This window comes from Pristiophorus japonicus, chromosome 14 (genome assembly GCF_044704955.1).
Source record: "Pristiophorus japonicus isolate sPriJap1 chromosome 14, sPriJap1.hap1, whole genome shotgun sequence".
NCBI lineage: Eukaryota > Metazoa > Chordata > Chondrichthyes > Pristiophoridae > Pristiophorus > Pristiophorus japonicus.
This window is the reverse complement of record NC_091990.1, coordinates 156,145,082-156,167,773: the sequence shown is the minus strand read 5'-3', so window position 1 is coordinate 156,167,773 and position 22,692 is coordinate 156,145,082. Positions and strand designations below refer to the sequence as shown.

At 45.6% G+C, this 22,692-nt stretch overlaps 1 protein-coding gene across 8 annotated transcripts in view; it reads left to right on the top strand.

Annotated features, from left to right (window-relative positions):
• The window catches only part of LOC139280158 (growth arrest-specific protein 2-like), a 289,936-nt gene that overhangs the window by 3,335 nt on the left and 263,909 nt on the right, over nucleotides 1-22,692 (top strand). The gene's annotated exons all lie outside the window — the stretch shown is intronic.

Here is a 22,692-nt window from a genome sequence, read left to right as displayed (position 1 = left end):
GAGTCTTACACTGCTGGGTGTCAGTGTTACATTGGGTCTTGATTCCATAGTTATATTGTCAGTTTTACATTGCTGTGAGGTTCATATTACTTTGTCGCAGTGTAAAACTGGGCCATATAGTTACTTTCTTTATTAATCTATTAGTGACCTAAGTATGCATATTTGCAGCAACCTTTATTCATGATAGGGTTTGGATTAGTACAAGTTGAGAATCAAGAGAATTTTATGGACAAAGTTTTCCCCATGAGTCACCATAAAGGATTCTTAAAATTGAATACAGTAAAATTCTAAGTAATTTATCTGCATTATTTCAATTCACATCCATGAGAATGGTTTCAAAATAAAATGAATACACCATGTAACAAGTTTCTAAAATCTGGATAATAAAATATTTTTTGTTCATGCTTAAATTATTATTTTCATTTTACTTGTGGTACAGTGCCATTGTATAATTTGATTAAAAAAAACACTCGCTGGACCTAATTGGCTCAGACTGCAGTATCTCGCTGTACATTTCTAACCTATCCCTCCCTCTCTCTCTCTCTCTCACATGCACATACACCCAAGCACAAAGGCACTGAGGCTGGAATTTTCACTTCAGTGTTGGGTCAGGTGTGTAGTGGGTCAGGAACGCGAAGTGTTGATCAGCCCGCTCCCCGGTCTGACTTTAATATAATGGCCCCAATTAAACCAGCCATGCGTGTTTCCCGGTCCTATTAAAGAGTGTGGGTCAGATGCTATCATTGCTGACACGTTTCCAGAGCCCATATTTAAAGCAGCCTTGCATACATGTCATTTGGAGGTTGGTAAAGGAGTGTGTAAGCATCAAGGTTGGATTTATTTTGCAAACCTAAATAGACAGAGGGCTGCAACCCGGTTTACAGATGCCTCGCTGCATATTCTGGTGGAGGCAGTAGAAACACGCAAGGAGCTTCTCTTCCCTGCAGATGGGCGCTAGAGACCGCCCCAAGAGACCAAAAGGGCCTGACTCGAAATAGCGGAGGAGGTCAGCAACAGGGAGGTTATGAGGAGGACCTGGATCCAGTGCAGGAAAGACTCAATGATCTAATGAGATCAGGAAAGGTGAGTGCCAAGCCACCCTCACCTTCATACTGATGTCCATGTCACCACATCCCCATCACTGCAAGCCTACTCCTTCACATCATTCCTCATACCACCTATTCCTCTATGTACATATTCAGATCCCCATCTGACTAACCACCCTTCACACTCGCTTTCATCCTAATGCAGTCATAGCAAATAAAACCACAGAAGAAGGCCATTTGGCATTGCCACTCCACTCCCTCATAGTCACTCTCTACAGATGTAACCCATACATTCCATCATTCTCAAGCTTCTCTTTCCCTCCTTTTAGGAAAAAAAGAGCCCACAACATCAGGGAGGGACAGAGAACTGGAGGTGGCCCTCCAGTCTTCATTAATTTGACTGTAGCAGAGGAAGTGGCCCTGGAGGTGTCGCGAGTTGCAGAGCTGTTGGGAAATGGAAAGATGGGAGCTTCTCAGCAACCTGGTGATAGAATTACATCTCATACAGCAGTCACTCATATGGTGACTTATGTCAGAAGCCAGTGAATGTTCATCATCTACATAATGGTATCGTTACCTAATATAACATTTCTAAATCATCTCTTTACTCTCCCACATGTCTATAAAGAACCCCCTCCCCTCACCCCCACACCCACACTGTCCAGCCGGAGGTGGAAGATACCTCCTCAGAGGAGCCTCCATCAGAGGAGTCTCAGATGGTGCCTCGTTAGCAGATCCAAGTCCACCCAGCACGAGTGCAGATACGTACACTTTGGTGGGTCCTATGTGAGATAGAGTAGTGTCATCTGGTGCCTCATACTTCACAAGTGAGCAAGAGCAGATGGTGTTGACGGGAACAGCAGTGGAGACTTCTTGCCGGAGGGCGCAGGACGCTCCAAGCTCTGCCCTACTGCATGCAGACGTTGAGCCTTCGGAGGCATCGAGAAAGACGGTGATTCTGGAGGGGCAGCAAAAAATGCAGGAGGCTCTGGCAGATTTTGCAGCTGCGATTTCTACAAATGTGCAGAGAATAGAAGAGTCCATCTCCAACATGAGCACCGCCATGTCGTAGGCAATGGTGATAATGTGCTGTTCTATGGAAAGAATGGCCACTTGCATGGAGCAGCTAATGTGCCACTCACATGAGCACATGCTAGCTATGGAGAACAAATGGCAAAGACTCATCTACCTCTTTAGGAGGGATCTAAACATAGACTTAGGCCCTCCTGGCCTCACTACTTGCAGCAAGGTGTTCTCCAGCTCCTTGCTAGCCGGAAAGTGCAGGTGGCCCATGAGATGGTGAGAGAGGACATGTAAGTGGGGTTCCTCTCAAAGTGCCCACACTTCTCCCTCTCAGTCAGAGCCCCACATGCTTCATTGGATCACAATGGCTGAATCTGCTCTTGTACAGTCGCAAGAGGAGCAGTCTTTGATGGGGCCCTCACAGGCTCCAAAACCCAGAGGACGTCCGCCAAAAGTGTCGTAGCAGGGAAGTGAGCAGCTTGCCTTTATCTCTGCTGAAGTCACGGGGTTGCACCTCATATAAGCACTTGGAAATGAAAAATACACAATCCTAGATGCACCAGGGTATGCACATGGGTGTATAAAGCAATGTTATTGTTAAGGTTCCGTTATTATGACATATAAATGTCTTTATTTTCACTACTTTCTGGTCTTGCCCATTTTTGCCTGCTACCTTGGAAGTGGCTTTGTGACGAAGTGAATGGTGAGACCTTATTTGTTTTCAAGCAATGAGGCTTTGTGTGAAAGGCATGGATTAATCATTGTAGGAATGCTTTATGGTATTGTTGGTGGGGTGGGGAGTTGGAGTGGACTTAGCACAGCATGTGGCAGCCATATGAGTGGATTGGAGCAAGCTAAGTAAATTTGGCCATGATGAGGCTATCTCTGGCCTCCCTGGCAGCAGTGTGCGCGCTGCTGGTGCCATCTCCACCTCAGGTTCCAGCTCCTCATCTTCCAGCTGCTGCGATGTGCGCCTTACTCCTCATGCAGCTCCAATCCTCGCTGCTGCGCCATGTTGCGCATCGTGTAGAAAATTATGCTGATTCTGGAGACCTTGGATGGTGCATACTGAAGAGCTCCAGATCAGTCAAAGCATTGGAAGTGCATCTTACCATGCCTATTGTTTGCTCTATGACATATCTGGTGGACATGTGGCTTTCATTGTAATGCTTCTTGGCCTCATTACTTGTCCTCCTCAAGGGTGTCATGAGCCACATCTTTAGTAGATAGCCTTGTCTCCAAGCAGCCAGCCGGTAGGCCTGTTTGGAGGAGCGAAGAGCTGAGGGAGGGTGGATTGGCGCAGTACAAAAGAGTCATGACAGCTGCCATGGTTTCTGGCACAGACAGGCAGGATCATCTTTCTATGGTTGCAGATGTGCTGCACATTGATGGAGTGGAGGTTCTTATGGTTCACATACACTACCGAGTGATGTGAGGGTGCCCAGATGACCACATGTGTGCAGTTGATGCTGCACATTGCTGGAGTGGAGGTTCTTATGGTTCACATACACCACCGAGTGATGTGAGGGTGCCCAGATGACCACGTGTGCAGTTGATGATGCCCTGCATCTGTGGGAAGCCAGCCAGAGCTGCAAAGCTGAGCGGCTGGTCAGTAACACTGTCTTCATCAGTGGCAAAGTTCACATAATTGGCTGCCTTCTGTTGCCTAGGCCCTAAGCTCTTGAATTCCCTACCTAAACCTTTCTGTCTCTCTACCTCTTTCCTCCTTTAAGATGCTCCTTAAAACCTACTGCTTTGACCAAGCTTTCTCCTTATGTGGCTCGGTGTCAAATTTTTTGTCTTATAATATTACTGTGATGCGCCATGGGATGTTTTACTACGTGAAAGGCACTATATAAATACATAGAAACATAGAAAATAGGTGCGGAGTAGGCCATCCGGCCCTTCGAGCCTGCACCACCATTCAATAAGATTATGGCTGATCATTCCTTCAGTACCCCGTTCCTGCTTTCCCTCCATACCCCTTGATCTCTTTAGCCGCAAGGGCCATATCTAACTCCCTCTTGAATATATCCAATGAACTGACATCAACAACTCTCTGCGGTAGGGAATTCCATAGGTTAACAACTCTGAGTGAAGAAGTTCCTCCTCATCTCAGTCCGAAATGGCTTACCCATTATCCTAAGACTATGTGCCCTGGTTCTGGACTTCCCCAACATTGGGAACATTCTTCCTGCATCTAACCTGTCCAGTTCTGTCAGAATTTTGTATGGTCTCTATGAGATCCCCTCTCATCCTTCTAAACTCCAGTGAATACAGGCCCAGTTGATCCAGTTTCTCCTCATATGTCAGTCCTGCCATCCCAGGAATCAGTCTGGTGAACGTCTGCTGCACTCCCTCAGTAGCAAGAACGTCCTTCCTCAGATTAGGAGACCAAAACTGAACACAATATTCCAGGTGGGGCCTCACCAAGGCCCTGTACAACTGCAGTAAGACTTCCCTGCTCCTATACTCAAATCCCCTTGCTATGAAGGCCAACATACATTTGCCTTCTTCACCGCCTGCTGTACTTGCATCCAACCTTCAATGACTGATGAATCATGACACCCAGGTCTCGCTGCACCTCCCCTTTTCCTAATCTGCCGCCATTCAGATAATCTGCCTTCATGTTTTTGCCCCCAAAGTGGATAACCTCACATTTATCCACATTATACTGCATCTGCCATGTATTTGCCCACTTGCCTAACCTGTGCAAATCATCCTGCAGCCTCTTAGCGTCCTCCTCACAGCTCACACTGCCACCCAGTTTAGTGCCATCTGCAAACTTGGAGATATTACACTCAATTCCATCATCCAAATCATTAATATATATTGTAAAGAACTGGGGTCCCAGCACTGAGCCCTGCGGCACTCCACTAGTCACTGCCTGCCATTCTGAAAAGGACCGTTAATCCCGACTCTCTGCTTCCTGTCTGCCAACCAATTCTCTATCCACTTCAGTACATTACCCCCAATACCATGTGCTTTGATTTTGCACACCAATCTCTTGTGTGGGACCTTGTCAAAAGCCTTTTGAAAGTCCAAATACACCACATCCACTGGTTCTCCCTTGTCCACTCTACTAGTTACATCCTCAAAAAATTCCAGAAGATTTGTCGAGCATGATTTCCCCTTCATAAATCCATGCTGACTTGGACCAATCTTATCACTGCTTTCCAAATGTGCTGCTATTTCATCCTTAATGATTGAACAAGTTGTTGTTAATGTTGCCTTGTTAAGCATGGCATCGGTGACCTGAGTCATGCATCGGCAAACTGCGAGATGCTGCAAATGTTTGCTGCAGATCCCTGGAAGGAGCCTGAGTGAAGAAGTTGAGGGCGCTGGTGACCTTGACAGCCACTGGTAAGGCGTGCCCACAGCTCCTCTGGGCTGCAGGTCTGGTTCCAGTAACCTGTAAATGTCTGCGATGAACTGGCACGATGACCTAGCCTAATTGGCACTGCTGCTTAGTCATGTTGAGAAAGCGCATCCTCTCCATGTAAACCCTGTGTTGAGGGTCACCCTCTGGCATGGTACAGCCCTGCGCTGATCCCCTCCTGTGAAGAATCAGGTCGTTGTGGAGAAGGCAGGTTTTGTGGTTGCTGCTGCTGGTGGTGTGGTGCTCTTGGTCCGATTCTGATGACCACGGTGAGACAGTATAAGCGGCACCTTTGCTGATGTTGTAGATGATAGGCCAAGTAGCGATCAGAGGGCCAATCCCTCAGTGCTCTAACACTGACTAGCAATGTGCTGGGAGTGGCTTCCAATCTTGCAGAAATGACCCGCTAATTCCAGAAACTGAAATCTGCACAAAATGGAGTCAGTCCCTTAGGCAACTAATGAAGTGTAAGGTGTGTGTATTTCTGTGGTTTTCCCAGCTGCCAATTAATGCACTCGCACAATGGCCACTGAGTTTCCACCTCCCCTTCATAGGTGAGGTTCGCGAGCTGTGTGCTTCTCGTGCTCATGCTATTAAATGCCAATGATATGAGTCCTGCAGCCTTTAATAGAAAATAGGCCATTCGGCCCTTCGAGCCTGCACCGCCATTCAATGAGTTCATGGCTGAACATGCAACTTCAGTACCCCATTCCTGCATTCTCGCCATGCCCCTTGATCCCCCGAGTAGTAAGGACTACATCTAACTCCTTTTTGAATATATTTAGTGAATTGGCCTCAACAACTTTCTGTGGGAGAGAATTCCACATGTTCACCACTCTTTGGGTGAAGAGGTTTCTCCTCATCGCGGTCCTAAATGGCTTACCCCTTATCCTTAGACTGTGACCCCTGGTTCTGGACTTGCCCAACATTGGGAACATTCTTCCTGCATCTAACCTGTCTAAACCCATCAGAATTTTAAACGTTTCTATGAAATCCCTCTCATTCTTCTGAACTCAAGTGAATACAAGCCCAGTTGATCCAGTCTTTCTTGATATGTCAGTTCCGCCATCCCGGGAATCAGCTTGGTGAACCTTCACTGCGCTCACTCAATAGCAAGAATGTCCTTCCTCAAGTTAGGAGACCAGAACTGTACACAATACTCCAGGTGTGGCCTCACCAAGGCCCTATACAACTGTTGTAACACCTCCCTGCCCCTGTACTCTCATCCCCTCGCTGTGAAGACCAACATGCCATTTGCTTTCTTAACCGCCTGCTGTACCTGCATGCCAACCTTCAATAACTGATGTACCATGACACCCAGGTCTCGTTGCACCTCCCCTTTTCCTAATCTGTCACCATTCAAATAATAGTCTGTCTCTCTGTTTTTACCACCAAAGTAGATAACCTCACATTTATCCACATTATACTTCATCTGCCATGCATTTGCCCACTCACCTAACCTATCCAAGTCACTCTGCAGCCTCATAGCATCCGCCTCGCAGTTCACACTGCCACCCAACTTAGTGTCGTCCGCAAATTTGGAGATACTACATTTAATCCCCTCGTCTAAATCATTAATGTACAATGTAAACAGTTGGGGCCTCAGCACATAACCTTGAAGTACCCCACTAGTCATTGCCTGCCTTTCTGAAAAGTACCCATTTACTCCTACTCTTTGCTTCCTGTCTGCCAACCAGTTCTCAATCCACGTCAGCACACTACCCCCAATCCCATGTGCTTTAACTTTGCACATTAATCTCTTGTGTGGGACCTTGTCGAAAGCCTTCTGAAAGTCCAAATACACCACATCAACTGGTTCTCCCTTGTCCACTCTACTGGAAACATTCTCAAAAAATTCCAGAAGATTTGTCAAGCATGATTTCCCTTTCACAAATCCATGCTGACTTGGACCTATAATGTCACCTCTTTCCAAATGCGCTGCTATGACATCCTTAATAATTGATTCCATCATTTTACCCACTACTGATGTCAGGCTGACCGATCTATAATTCCCTGTTTTCTCTCTCCCTCCTTTTTTAAAAAGTGGGGTTACATTGGCTACCCTCCACTGCATAGGAACTGATCCAGAGTCTATGGAATGTTGGAAAATGACTGTCAATGCATCCGCTATTTCCAAGGCCACCTCCTTAAGTACTCTGGGATGCAGATCATCAGGCCCTGGGGATTTATCGGCCTTCAATCCCATCAATTTCCCCAACACAATTTCCCTACTAATAAGGATTTCCCTCAGTTCCTCCTTCTTACTAGACCCTCTGACCCCTTTTATATCCGGAAGGTTGTTTGTGTCCTCCTTAGGGAATACCGAACCAAAGTACTTGTTCAATTGGTCTGCCATTTCTTTGTTCCCTGTTATGACTTCCCCTGATTCTAACTGCAGGGGACCTACGTTTGTCTTTACTAATCTTTTTCTCTTTACATATCTGTAGAAGCTTTTGCAGTCCGTCTTAATGTTCTCTGCAAGCTTCCTCTCGTACTCTATTTTCCCTGCCCTAATCAAACCCTTTGTCCTCTTCTGCTGAGTTCTAAATTTCTCCCAGTCCCCCGGTTCACTGCTATTTCTGGCCAATTTGTATGCCACTTCCTTGGCTTTAATACTATTCCTGATTTCCCTTGATAGCCACGGTTGAGCCACCTTCCCTTTTTTATTTTTACGCCAGACAGGGATGTACAATTGTTGTAGTTCATCCATGCAGTCTCTAAATATCTGGCATTGCCCATCCACAGTCAACCCCTTAAGTATCATTCGCCAATCTATCCTAGCCAATTCACGCCTCATACCTTCAAAGTTACCCTTCTTTAAGTTCTGGACCATGGTCTCTGAGTTAACTATTTCATTCTCCATCCTAATGTAGAATTCCACCATATTATGGTCAATCTTCCCCAAGGGGCCTCGTACAACGAGATTGCTAATTAATCCTCTCTCTTTACACAACACCCAGTCTAAGATGGCCTCCCCCCCTAGTTGGTTAGGGCTGGGAAATGCGCATGGCTGGCTTAATTGGGGCCATTATGTTAAAGTTGCACTGAGGATCACCACATGCTGTTCCCGACCCGCTACATGGCTCGACTCTGAATTGAAAATGCCGGCCCATGTTTTCAATTCTCAGGCGGAAAACTCTCATGATTTCTTCAGATGTCTGAACAGAGAGCCTGGGTCAAAATTTTGATTTGTTTTCTGAAAGGGGTGAAAGAAATGAGAATAGGTAAAACTTTAAACTATTTGTTTAATTTCATCTCACATGTTCTTCAATATCCAGCAAAGGAGGTGGGGTAGAGGCTGCCATGCACACTCAGATCCTACACTGGTGGACCTGGATCCAGTGCAGGAAAGACAGTCCTTGTGGAGACGAAGTCCTGTCTTCACACTGAGGACAGACTCCATTGTGTTGTGTGGCACTACTGTGCTAAATGGGATGGATTCAGAACAGATCTAGCAGCTCAAAACTGGGCATCCGTGGGCCATCACCAGCAGCAGAATTGTATTTCACCACAATCTGTAACCTAATGGCTTGGCATATCACTCATTCTACCGTCACCATCAAGCAAGAATACCAACCCTGATTCAAAGAGGAGTGCAGTGAGCATGCCAGGAACAGCACCAGGCAGGATTTCGTGGAGGCGGAGCGGCAGCTTCAAGGCCTATAAAAGGCCCAACGTCGTCGGGGAGCCAGCGGGAGTGCGTGAAGGCGGAGCGACAGCGTTGAGGAGGCCTATAAAAGGCCCAACACCATTGGGGACCCAGCAGAAGTTTGAGGAGGCAGAACGGCAGCGTCGAGGAGGCCTATAAAAGGCCCAACGTTGTCGGGGAGCCAGTGGGAGTTCGAGGAGGTGGAGCGGCAACGTTGAGGAGGCCTATCAAAGGCCCAACGTCATTGGGGAGCCAGCGGGAGTTCAAGGAGGCCAGCTAGTGCAGCTGCAACAGGGAGAGAGGGCAAAAAGAAGTAGAAAGAAATTGAAGGGTGATGTCACAGCCAAGAGGGTAAGTGATTGGCTGGTGATTGGTGAGCAGTTTTTCTTTTTCTTTTCCTTTTACCAGTAGGTAACCTTCATCATTGTTGCCAAATTAAGTTAATCTAAGGGTTAAGGCATGGCAGGAGAGCTCAGACACGTATCATGCTCCTCCTGTGCCATGTGGGAACTCAGGGACGCTTCCAGTGTTCCTGACGACTACATGTGCGGGAAGTGTATCCTGCTGTAGCACCTGTCAGACCACATTGCGGCACTGGAGCTGCGGGTGGATTCACTCTGGAGCATCAGCGATACTGAGGATGCCGTGAATAGCATGTTTAGTGAGTTGGTCATACCGCAGATAAAGGTTACACAGACAGATAGGGAATGGGTGACCAGTAGGAAGAGCAGTGGAAGGAAGGTAGTGCAGGGGTCCCCTGCGGTCATCTCCCTGCAAAACAATCGTTTTGGGTACCTTGGCTGGCTCTGCTGCACAGGAGGGCAGTAAAAAGTGTGGGAGAGCGATAGTGATAGGGGATTCAATTGTAAGGGGAATAGATAGGCATTCCTGCGGCCGCAACCGAGACGCCAGGATGGTATGTTGCCTCCCTGGTGCAAGGGTCAAGGATGTCCCGGAGCGGGTGCAGGACATTCTGAAAAGGGAGGGTGAACAGCCAGTTGTCATGGTGCATATAGGTACCAACGATATAGGTAAAAAACGGGATGAGGTCCTACGAGACGAATTTAGGGAGCTAGGAGTTAAATTTAAAAAGTAGGACCTCAAAAGTAGTAATCTCAGGATTGTTACCAGTGCCACGTGCTAGTCAGAGTAGGAATCGCAGGATAGCTCAGATGAATACGTGGCTTGAGCAGTGGTGTAGAAGGGAGGGATTCAAATTCCTGGGACATTGGAACCGGTTCTGGGGGAGGTGGGGCCAGTACAAACTGGACGGTCTGCACCTGGGCAGCACCGGAACCAATGACCTAGGGGAAGTGTTTGCTAGTGCTGTTGAGGAGGAGTTAAACTAATATGGCAGGGGGATGGGAACCTATGCAGGGAGACAGAGAGAAATAAAATGGAGTCAGAAACAAAAGATAGAAAGAAGAATAGTAAAAGTGGAGGGCAGAGAAACCCAAGGCAAAAAACAAAAAGGGTCACATTACAGCAAAATTCTAAAGGGGCAAAGTGTGTTAAAAAGACAAGCCTGAAGGCTCTGTGCCTCAATGCGAGGAGTATTTGGAATAAGATGGACGAATTAACTGCGCAGATAGCAGTTAACGGGTATGATGTAATTGGCATCACGGACACATGGCTCCAGGGTGACCAAGGCTGGGAACTCAACATCCAAGGGCATTCAGCATTTAGGAAGGATATACAGAAAGGAAAAGGAGGCGGGGTGGAGATGCTGGTTAAAGTGGAAATTAATGCAATAGTAAGGAGTGACATTAGTCTGGATGATGTGGAATCGGTACTGGGTGGAGCTGCGGAATTCCAAAGGGCAGAAAACACTAGTGGGAGTTGTGTACAGACCACGAAACAGTAGTAGTGAGGTTAGGGATAGCATCAAACAAGAAATAAGGGATGTGTGCAATAAAGGTACAGCAGTTATCATGGGCGACATTAATCTTCATATTGATTTGGCTAACCAAACTGGTAGCAATGCAGTGGAGAAGGATTTCCTGGAGTGTATTAGGGATGGTTTTCTCGACCAATATGTCGAGGAACTAACTAGAGAGCTGGTCATCCTAGACTGGGTGATGTGTAATGAGAATGGACTAATTGGCAATCTTGGTGTGCGAGGCCCCTTGGGGAAGAATGACCATAATGTGGTAGAATTCTTTATTAAGATGGAGAGTGACACAGTTAATTCGGAAAGTAGGATCCTGAACTTAAGGAAAAGTAACTTCGACGGTATGAGGCGTGAATTGGCTAGAATAGACTGGCAAAGGATACTTAAAGGGTTGACGGTGGATAAGCAATGGCAAACATTTAAAGATCACATGGATGAACTTTAGCAATTGTACATCCCTGTCTGGAGTAAAAGTAAAACGGGGAAGGTGGCTCAACCATGGCTAACAAGGGAAATTAATGATAGTGTTAAAGCCAAGGAAGAGGCATATAATTTGGCGAGAAAAAGCAACAAACCTGAGGACTGGGAGAAATTTAGAATTCAACAGAGGAAGACTAAGGGTTTAATTAAGAGGGGGAAAATATAGTTTGAGAGTAAGCTTGCAGGGAACATAAAAACTGACTGCCAATGCTTCTATAAATATGTGAAGAGAAAGATTAGTGAAGAAAAACATAGGTCCCTTGCAGTCGGATTCAGGTGAATTTAAAATGGGGAACAAAGAAATGGCAGACCAATTGAACAAATACGTTGGTTCTGTCTTCACGAAGGAAGACACAAATAATCTTCCGGAAGTACTAGGGGACAGTAGGTCTAGTGAGAAGGAGGAACTGAAGGATATCCTTATTAGGCAGGAACTTGTGTTAGGGAAATTGATGGGATTGAAGGCCAATAAATCCCCGGGGCCTGATAGTATGCATCCCAGAGTACTTAAGGAAGTGGCCCTAGAAATCGTGGATGCATTGGTGATCATTTTCCAACAGTCTATCGACTCTGGATCAGTTCCTATGGACTGGACGGTAGCTAATGTAACACCACTTTTTAAAAAAGGAGGGAGAGAGAAAATGGGTAATTATAGACCGGTTAGCCTGACATCAGTAGTGGGGAAAATGTTGGAATCAGTTATTAAAGATGAAATAGCGGCGCATTTGGAAAGCAGTGACAGGATCGGTCCAAGTCAGCATGGATTTATGAAAAATCTTCTAGAATTTTTTGAAGATGTAACTGGTAGAGTGGACAAGGGAGAACCAGTGGATGTGTATTTGGACTTTCAAAAGGCGTTTGACAAGGTCCCACACAAGAGATTAGTGTGCAAAATCAAAGCACATGGTATTGGGGGTAATGTATTGACGTGCATAGAGAACTGGTTGGCAGACAGGAAGCAGAGAGTGGGGATAAACGGGTCCATTTCAGAATGGCAGGCAGTGACTAGTGGAGACCCTCAGGGCTCAGTGCTGGGACCCCAGCTATTTACAATATACATCAATGATTTGGATGAGGGAATTGAGTGTAAGTTTGCATATGACACTAAGCTGGGTGGTGGTGTGAGTTTTGAGGAGGATGCTAAGAGGCTGTAGGGTGACTTGGATAGGTTAGGTGAGTGGGAAAATGCATGGCAGATGCAGTACACTGTGGATAAATGTGAGGTTATCCACTTTGGTGCCAAAAACACGAAGGCAAAATATTATCTGAATGGCGGCAGATTAGGAAAAGGGAAGGTGCATCGAGACCTGGGTGTCAGGCTACATCAGTCATTGAAAGTTGGCATGCAGGTACAGCAGGCGGTGAAGAAGGCAAATGGTATGTTGGCTGTCATAGCTAGGGGATTTGAGTATAGGAGCAGGGAGGTCTTACTGCAGTTGTACAAGGCCTTGGTGAGGCCTCACCTGGAATATTGTGTTCAGTTTTGGTCTCCTAATCTGAGGAAGGACGTTCTTGCTATTGAGGGAGTGCAGCGAAGGTTCACCAGACTGATTCCCGGGATGACAGGACTGACATATGAGGAGAGACTGAATCGACTGGGCCTGTATTCACTGGAGTTTAGAAGGATGAGAGGGGATCTCATAGAAACATAAAATTCTGACGGGACTGGACAGGTTAGATGCAGGAAGAATGTTCCCGATGTTGGGCAAGTCCAGGATCAGGTGACGCAGTCTAAGGATAAGGGATAAGCCATTAAGGACTGAGGTGAGGAGAAACTTCTTCACTCAGAGAGTTGCTAACCTGTGGAATTCTCTACTGCAGGTAGTTGTTGATGCCAGTTCATTGGATATATTCAAGAGGGAGTTAGATATGGCCCTTACGGCTAAAGGGATCAAGGGGTATGGAGAGAAAGCAGGAAAGCGGTACTGAGGTGAACGATCTTATTGAATGTTGGTGCAGGCTTGAAGGGCTGAATGGCTTACTCCTGCACCTATTTTCTATGTTTCTATGTGGTGCCAACCTGGGGAAGCTGCAACACAGGACCCCATGCATGCTAAACAGCAGTAGCAGTATGCTATAAACAGAGCTAAACGATCCCACAATCAACGCATCAGATCAAAGCTCAGTAGTCCTGCCACATCCAGTCGTGAATGTTGATGGACAATTAAACTAATGGGAAGAGCAGGCTCCAAAAACATTCCCATCCTCAATGATGGTGGAGCCCAACACGCGAGTGCAAAAGACAAGGCTGAAACGTTTGCTAACCATCTTCAGCCAGAAATGCTGAGTGGATGATCCATATTGGCCTTCTCCTAAGGTCCCCACCATCACAGAAGCTGGTCTTCAGCCAATTCGATTCACTCCATATGATATCATGAAGCAGCTGAGCGCACTGTATACAGCACAGGCTGTGGGTGCCGACAACATCCCGGCTGTAGTGCTGAAGATTTGTGCTCCAGAATTAGCCGCGCCTCTAGCCAAGCTGATCCAGTACAGCTACAACACTGATATCTATCCAACAAACTGGAAAATTGCCCAGGTATGTCTTGTCCACAAAAAAGCAGGACAAATCCAATCTGGATAATTAGCGCCTCATGAATTTACTCTCAATCAGCAGCCAAGTGTCATTGACAGTGCCATCAAGCAGCAGTTACTCACCAATAACCTGCTCACCGATGCTCAGTTTGGGTTCTGCCAAGACCACTCGCCTTCAGACCTCATTACAGCCTTGGTCCAAACATGGACAAAAGAGCTGAATTCCAGAGGTGAGGTGAGAGTGACTGTATTTGACATCAAGGCAGCATTTGACCGAATGTGGCATCAAGGAGTCCTAGTAAAATTGAAGTGAGTGGGAATAAGGAGGAAAACTCTCCACGAAGTTGAGTTATACCTAACACAAAAGAAGGTGGTTGTTGGAAGTCAATCACCTCAGCCGCAGGACATCGCGCAGGAGTTCCTCGGGGCAGTGTCCTTGTCCCAAACATCTTCAGCTGCTTCATCAATTACCTTCCCTCCATCATAAGGTCAGAAGTAGCTATGTTTGCTGCTGATTGCACAGTGTTCAGTTCCATTCAAAACTCAGATAAGGAAGCAGTCCATGCCCAAATGCAGCAAGAATTGGACGACATTCAGGCTTGGGCTGACAAGTGGCAAGTAACATTGGCACTACAAAAGTGCCAGGCAATGACTATCACCAACAAGCAAGAGTCTAACCACCTCCCCTTGTCATTTAATGGCATTATCATCGCTAAATTCCCCACCATCAACATCCTGGGGGTAACCTTTGACCAGAAACTTAACTGGACCAGCCACATAAATACTGTGCAACAAGAGCATGTCAGAAGCTGGGTATTCTGTGGTGAGTGTCTCACCTCCTGACTCCCAAAACCTTTCTACCATCTACAAGGCACAACTCAGAAGTGTGATGGAATGCTCTCCACTTGCCTGAATGAATGCAGCTCCAACAACTCAAGAAGCTTGACACCATCCAGGACAAAGCAGCCCATTTGATTGGCACCCCATCCACCACATTAAACATTCACTCCCTCCACCACCAGAGCAGCATGGCTGCAGTGTGCACCTTCTACAAGATGCACTGCAGCAACTCGCCGAGACTTCTTTGACAGCACCTCCAAAACTCGTGACTTCTACCATTAGAAGGACATGAGTAGCAGGCGCATGGGAACAATATCATCTCAAAGTTCCCCTCCAGGTTACACACCACCTGGACTTGGAAATATATTGGTGTTCCTTCATCATCGCTTGGTCAAAATCCTGGATCTCCCTCCCTAACAGCACTATGGGAGTAACTTCACCACACGGACTGCATTGGGTTCAAGAAGGCAGCTCACCACGACCTGCTCAAGGGCATTTATGGATGGGCAATAATTGCTGGCCTTGTCAATGACGCCCACATCCCATGAACGAAAAACAATGATTATTATGCATCCCACTGAAGGAGCGTAGGGTGCAACAGAATTGCTGCTTGATGCAAGCACAAATCCTCTGTGCTACCGACCTCTGTAGTGGAAATTAAGCTAGATGGCTTTATGTGGAGTAGAGGCAATGATTGAGATTAAGGGCCCGATATTGGTGGCCTTACCGCGACTGCCGCTGAGTTTTGCTGCCGGTCTCCCCTCTTTGCACGTTCCACTTGAGCTGAAGCGGGTGGGATGGGAGTACTGCCGGGAACCGCCCACTGACGTCCTCTGTCGACCAAGTAGCGCAAGTGGCTTCCCACCCGCCGAGCTGTAGATCGGTGCGGGCAGGAGCTGGCGCCAGCAAGGGGAAGGACTGCTGCGTGGAGGCTGGTCTAACCCCGACAGTAAGTATGAAAAACGAGAAAAAAGGTGAGTGAACATATTTAAAAACATTTTTTTACAACGACTCACCTGGAAGGGGTCCACTGAAGGTGTTCCAGTGATTTTTTTTTTGTAATGATTTTTATTGTCAGCTCTTCCACCCTCCCTGGCCCTGCCTCAATGCTCAGTGGCACTTGAACGGCAAGAGCATTTGCCGTCGAGATTGAAAGCTGCCACCTGTTGCCGCCCAGATTGATGGCGTAAGCCGTTGTTTGGCCACCAGCTCTTTTAGAGGAATCTTTCTGACAAAGTACCGCCCGGTCTCCCGGTGGCCATCAGCGGTCCTTTGGGCAGCACTTGGGCAGGCCTTGGCCTTCATCAATTTTTGGGCCCTAAGAAACTTAGCTGCAGCTGGTAGCTGTATGGGAGAAAGGAAATGAGGAAGAGAGAGATTGAGAAAGGGGGAAAGAGGAAGCTAGGGAATATTTAAAGGTTTTTCTTTTTGTTGCCCACAAATTATTCTCTTAGCTCTTAAACATTGAAAGGTTGAAGAATTTGATAAACAACAGATACGTTAAAACGATAGTGGAAGGTGTATCTGCTTAAGGCAGTAAATTTCAGAGCCACGTGGACCAAGAAGGTTCCAACAATCCCTTTACTGCGTTGAATTAGTTGACCTCAGCTGGAGCAGCAGTAGACGAATTTCAAGTTTTCACTTTCTGTACCCTAAACTAGGGGAAAGGAAAGTCAGTCAGATTTCTGATTGCTGATCCAGAGTGGTAATCAGTGGTAATGTTTAATTGTGTGGGCTGAACGGGACAGTATGTGGGTCATCATTGATGCCTCTGTTGGAACATACTGCTGACACTGACTATATTGCCTCATACATGAAGAATGACCATTTAGAAGAGGTACTGGTGGGCATCTAGTGCCTATGCAATCATTCTTCTTGCTGGAGTCAATGCCTTCACAAAAGTCAATGTTAATTTGGTGTAAACAGCATGAAAAAAAACCCCTCCAGATTCATCCCCTAAACCCCAAAAACAAAAGTTATAATCCTGTTTCCAGAATTTATCTTCTATTTAATGTTGAACATAAGAAATAGGAGCAGAAGTAGGCCATCTGGCTCCTCAAGCATTCAATAAGATCATGGCTGATTTGATCTTGGCCTCAACTCAACTTCCCTGCCCTCTCCCCATAATCCTTGACTCCCTTATCTCTCAAAAATCCGTCTATCTCCACCTTAAATATAGTCAATGACCCAGCCTCCACAGCTCTCTGGGATAGAGAATTCCAAAGAATCACGACCCTCTGAGAGAAGAAATTCCTCTTCATTGAGACTATGCCCCCTAGTTCTAGATTCACCACAAGAGGAAACATCCTCTTTAAGACTGAGAGGTGATCTTATTGAAACATATAAGATTATTGCCACCTTAAATATATTCAATGACCCAGCCTCCACAGCTCTCTGGGGTAGAGAATGCCATAGATTCATGACCCTCTGAGAAAATAAATTCCTCCACATCTCCATTTTAAATGGGCGATCCCTTATTCTGAAACTATGCCCCCTAGTTCTAGATTCCCCCACGAGGGGAAACATCCTCTCTGCATCTACCCTGTCAAGCCCCCGTCATAATCTTATATGCTTCAATAAGATCACCACTCATTCTTCTTAACTCCAATGAGTATAAGCCCAACCTGCTCAACCTTTCTTCATATGACAACCCCTTCATCTCAGGAATCAACCTCGTGAACTTTCTCTGAACTACCTCCAATGCAAGTATATCCCTCCTCAAATAAGGAGACCAAAACTGTACGCAGTACTCCAGGTGTGGTCTCACCAATGCCCTGTTCATCTGTAGTAGGACTTCCCTACTTTTATATTCCATTCCCCTTGCAATAAAGGCCAACATTCCATTTGCCTTCCTAATTACTTGCTGTACCTGCATGGTATTTTTTTGTGTTTCATGTACAAGGATCCCCATATCCCTCTATATTGCAGCATTTTGTAATCGCTCCATTTAAATAATAATTTGCTTTTTTCTTTTTCCTATCAAAGTGGATAACCTCTCATTTTCTCACATTATACTCCATCTACCAAATTTTGGCCACTCACTTAGCCTATCAATGTTCCTTTGCAGATTCTTTGTGTTCTCTTCAAAATTTGCTTTCCCTCCTATCTTTGTTTCATCAGCAAATTTGGCTACATTACACACGGTCCCATCATCCAAGTCATTAATATAGATTGTAAATAGTTGAGGCCCCAGCACTGATCCCTGTGGCACCCCACTAATAACAGTTTGCTAATTTGAAAATGACCCATTTAACCCGACTCTGCTTTTCGTTAGTTAGCCAATCCTCTATCTATATGCTAATATATTACCCCCAACCACGTGAGCTTTTAATTTGCGGAGTAACCATTTATGCTGCACCTTATCGCATGCCTTCCGGAAATCCAAATACACTACATCTACTAGTTCCCCTTTATCCACCCTGCTTATTATATCCTCAAAGAACTCCAGCATATTTTTCAAACACGATTTCCCTTTCATAAAACCATGCAGACTCTGCTTGACTGTATTATGATTTTCTAAACATGCTGCTACTACTTCCTTAATAAAGGATGCCAGCATTTTCCCAATGACTGATGTTAGGCTAACTGGTCTATAGATTCCTGCTTCTGTCTCCCTCCTTTCCTAAATAGAGGTATTGCATTTGCGGTTTTCCAATCTGCTGGGACCTCACCAGAATCCAGGGAACGTTGGTAGATTGCAACCAATGCATCCACTATCTCTGCAGCCACTTCTTTTAAGACCCTAGGATGCAGGCCATCAGGTCCAGGGGACTTGTCCACCTTTAGTCCCATTATTTTACCGAGTACTTTTTCTCCAGTGCGAGTGATTGTTTTAAGTTCCCCCTTCCCTATAGCCCCTTGATTATCTATTATTGGGATGTTTTTAGTGTCTTCTGCTGTGAAGACCAATATAAAATATGTGTTTAAAATCTCGGCCATTTCCCTGTTTCCCATTATTAATTCCCCAGGCTCATCCTCTATGGGACCAACGTTTACTTTAGCTACTCTCTTCCTTTTTCTATACCTGTAGAAGCTCTTACTGTCTGTTTTTATATTTCTTCTTAGTTTACACTCTATCTTCTCTTTTTTTTTGGTTGTCCTTTGCTGGTTTCTAAACATTTCCCATTCCTCTGGCTTACCACTAATCTTTGCAACATTGTATGTCTTTATTTTCAATTTGATACCATCCTTTACTTCCTTAGTTAGCCTCGGATGGTTCATCCTTCTCTTAGAGTCTTTCTCACTGGAATATATTTTTGCTCAGCATTATGAAATAGCTCCTTAAATGTCTGCCACTGCTTATCTACCATCTTACCCTTCAATCTATTTTCACAGTCCACTTTAGCCAACTCTGCCTTCATATCTTTGTAATTGCTTTTATTTAGGTTCAGGACACTGGTTTGAGACCCAACTTTCTCACCCTCAAACTGAATTTGAAAGTGTACCATGCTTTGATCACTCTTTCCTAGAGAATCCTTTACTATGAGATCATTAATTAATCTGGTCTCATTATACTGTACCAGATCTAAGATAGCCTGCTCCCTGGTTAGTTCCAGAACGTATTATTCTAAGAAACCCTCCCGAATATACTCTATGAACTCGCTCCCAAGACTACCTTGTCCAGTTTGATTTGTCTAATATGAAGATTAAAATCGTCCATGAATATTGCCGTACCTTTCTTACAAGCCTCCATTATTTCTTGATTTATACTCTGTCCTACTGTTAGGGGGCCTATAGACTACTCCCATCTATGACTTTTTCTCCTTATTATTTCTTACCTCCACCCAAACTGATTCTACATCTTGATCTTCTGAGCCAATATCATTTCTCCTTACTACACTGATCTCATCCTTTATTAACAGTTGGTATGGAATATTTTGTAATAATTGGTCGTTTCCTGTTAAACTGATGTCATAATAACTTATTCTAAATTTGCATTTCTAAACAAGTTGCATGAATTGCTTTTTGACATAATTACAGTAGACCCTCTTTGTAAAGTCTCTGGAAGTCATCCAATTTGCTATGGAATGGATTTTTAAAATTTATGTCTCTGGTCACAAAAGAGCAATTAAAAAGGTCATAAACAATAGTACAGCAAAGACCTTTAAGTGCTGGGTTCATTCTAATCTCAGCATTGAGGCAGGGCTCCAGAAGCAGCTGAAGACTGAAGCTGCCTTCATCGACGTCATCAGCATCCAACACTGTCTGGAGTGAAGGTCTGCTACTGAAGCTTTCAATAATCATCCCATGCCGCAAGAATCAGCCTCATCAACACCCTAGCGAGCAACCATAAGTTCCATGTCTCTCTTGTTGACAAGACCTGCCAAACACAAATGCTCAACAATGGTCTGCCACAGGCTGGCCTTTTTCAACATCTATACAGTGGACATGCCCTGCACCAAATCCCGCAAGTTTGCATATGCCGATGACACAGCACTGCTGACGTGGGCATCAACGCTAGATGAAACAAGTAGGACACTAACAAGTGATCTGGACCTACTGGAACACTACTTCTGGACCTAGTGCCTCCACCCCAATTCAGAGAAGACAGTTGTGTCAGCGTTCCATTTGCACAACATCATCATCATAGGCAGTCCCTTGTAATCGAGGAAGCAAGACTTGCTTCCACTCCAAAAGTGAGTTCTCAGGTGACTGAACAGTTCAATACGGGAATTACAGTCTCTGTCGCAGTTGGGACAGACGGTCGTTGGAGGAAAGGGTGGGTGAGGAGTCTGGTTTGCCACACGCTCTTTCCGCTGCCTGCGCTTGTTTTCTGCATGCTCTCGGCAATGAGACTCGAGGTGTTCAGCGCCCTCCTGGATGCTCTTTCTCCACTTAGGACGATCTTTGGCCAGAACAACAACATCACTGGGAAAGAACTCAGTGTTTCCTTCTGCAGAAAGTGACTTACCCATGAACCCCACCCAAAATACCAGGACGTCACCCTGGACAGAACTCTCATCTATCAGCCCTATCTCACCAACACTGACCAAAAAGTAAAAACCAGGGTGAACCTAGTCGAGAAACTCACTGGAACATCCTGGGGAGCATACAGCCAGAACACTTTGCACTGCAACTGTGGCTCTAGAATACTGCTCTGCCTCATGGTCCTGCAGCCACCACACAAAGATTGTGGATGTGCAGCTAAACGCCACCATGAGGATAGTGTCAGAGAAGCTGATATCCACTCCAACTGAGTGTCACCTGGTACTGTCTCACATTGCCCTGCCTACCATTCATTGCAACACCACTGTGCTCCATGCGATGGAAATAATCATGAGCAACATCGACCATTCCATTCATGAAGACTTGGAAAAACCCATCACGAAAGCGCTTAAAATTGCACCAGCCATTCTGGGAAACAGCAGCCAATATTCGTGTAGTGGGTTCAACCCACAATCCAGATGGACGGAATTGTTGGATGCATGCAATATAAAGAACCAACACCTCATCACTGACCCAACAGCAGAAGTCTCTGACTTTGAAGACAGTGGACAGCGCTCAACCGAATCTGCACAGGACAGAGACGATGCGGCCATCTGCTCCACAAGTGGAAGATGAGGGACGACCCGAAGTGCAGCTGTGGCCATGGCACTCATCACATCAACCTGCCCACTAAGATCTGTTATGGGAGGCACCTATTTTCTTCACTCGACATCTGAGGAGGTCATCAAATGGATAGCCAAACTAGACATCCCACTCTGACGAAAGGTCATTGACCTGAAACGTTAACTCTGTTTCTCTTTCCACAGATGCTGCCTGACTTGCAGAGTATTTCCAGCAATTTTTGTTTTTGTTACTGCTTTTCAGCATCTGCAGTATTTTGCTTTTGTATTGTTGGAGACATCCCATTGTGGTATCTTCTCTACGACATCACAAATACACCCTTACAATATGGCTCCATTCCTTTTCATTATTGTTGTAAACAGCAGTGGCTGCATTACCACAGAAGTCCACTTGATGGTGCAGTAGTCCATTAGGTGGAACTATTATACTTCTCCCTCCTTAATGAAGAAGTAATCATAATGTCCAGATATCGTCCATTTTGGTACAAAATGGAAACTGACGGGCTTTTTTAGGAGACTTATCGCTGACCATTATTTTTCTAATGGGCTTAAGGCCGAGAAAAAATATTACCGCCCGCCCACTTTTTGGGCGGAATCAGCAGAATCGGCGATTTCAACGCCCATATTATCGCTCAGTGTTACTTTCCTCACGGACTTAATGCCAAGATTCAATTCAATAATAATGCCCGGTGGCTGTTTTTTGTCGTAAAGAGTATATTTACTCAAACTAGCGGCCATGGTGATCGCCCACCGCCAATTTCACCACCTCCCACACATATATCGCCCAGAATATCGACCGCTCAAAAAACCACCCACAAAAAGTGGAACTAACCGGGATGGACACCAGCCGTGTGGCTGGCATTAGTTAAGTCCCACTCTTATGTGAGGAGCTGATACCGGAAAGATTTGCCTGAAAAGAGCGCTGTTGTGAGTGACATTGCTGACACACTGCTGTGTGTGTGCAGCTCAGACATCAATGGTGCCCATCAGCTTGGTGCCAGTTAAAGTTTACATTGATTGATGTTAAGTTGTATTTAACCCTTTCATGGTAAGGAATCACCAGTGTGTAACGGTCCAGCTATCTGAGACAATGCGCAACAAGGTTATGTTCAATAACAAAAGTTTAATTACCAACATTGGTCTGAAATCATAAGTAACACAGCCAATAACACCCTATCCCTGCCCACATCCCACTTTTTCCACCATTGGCATAAATCACATGGTCAACATGTCCAGCAACACAGAATACAAAGGCAAAGCAAGAGTGTGGTCCCCAGCCCCCA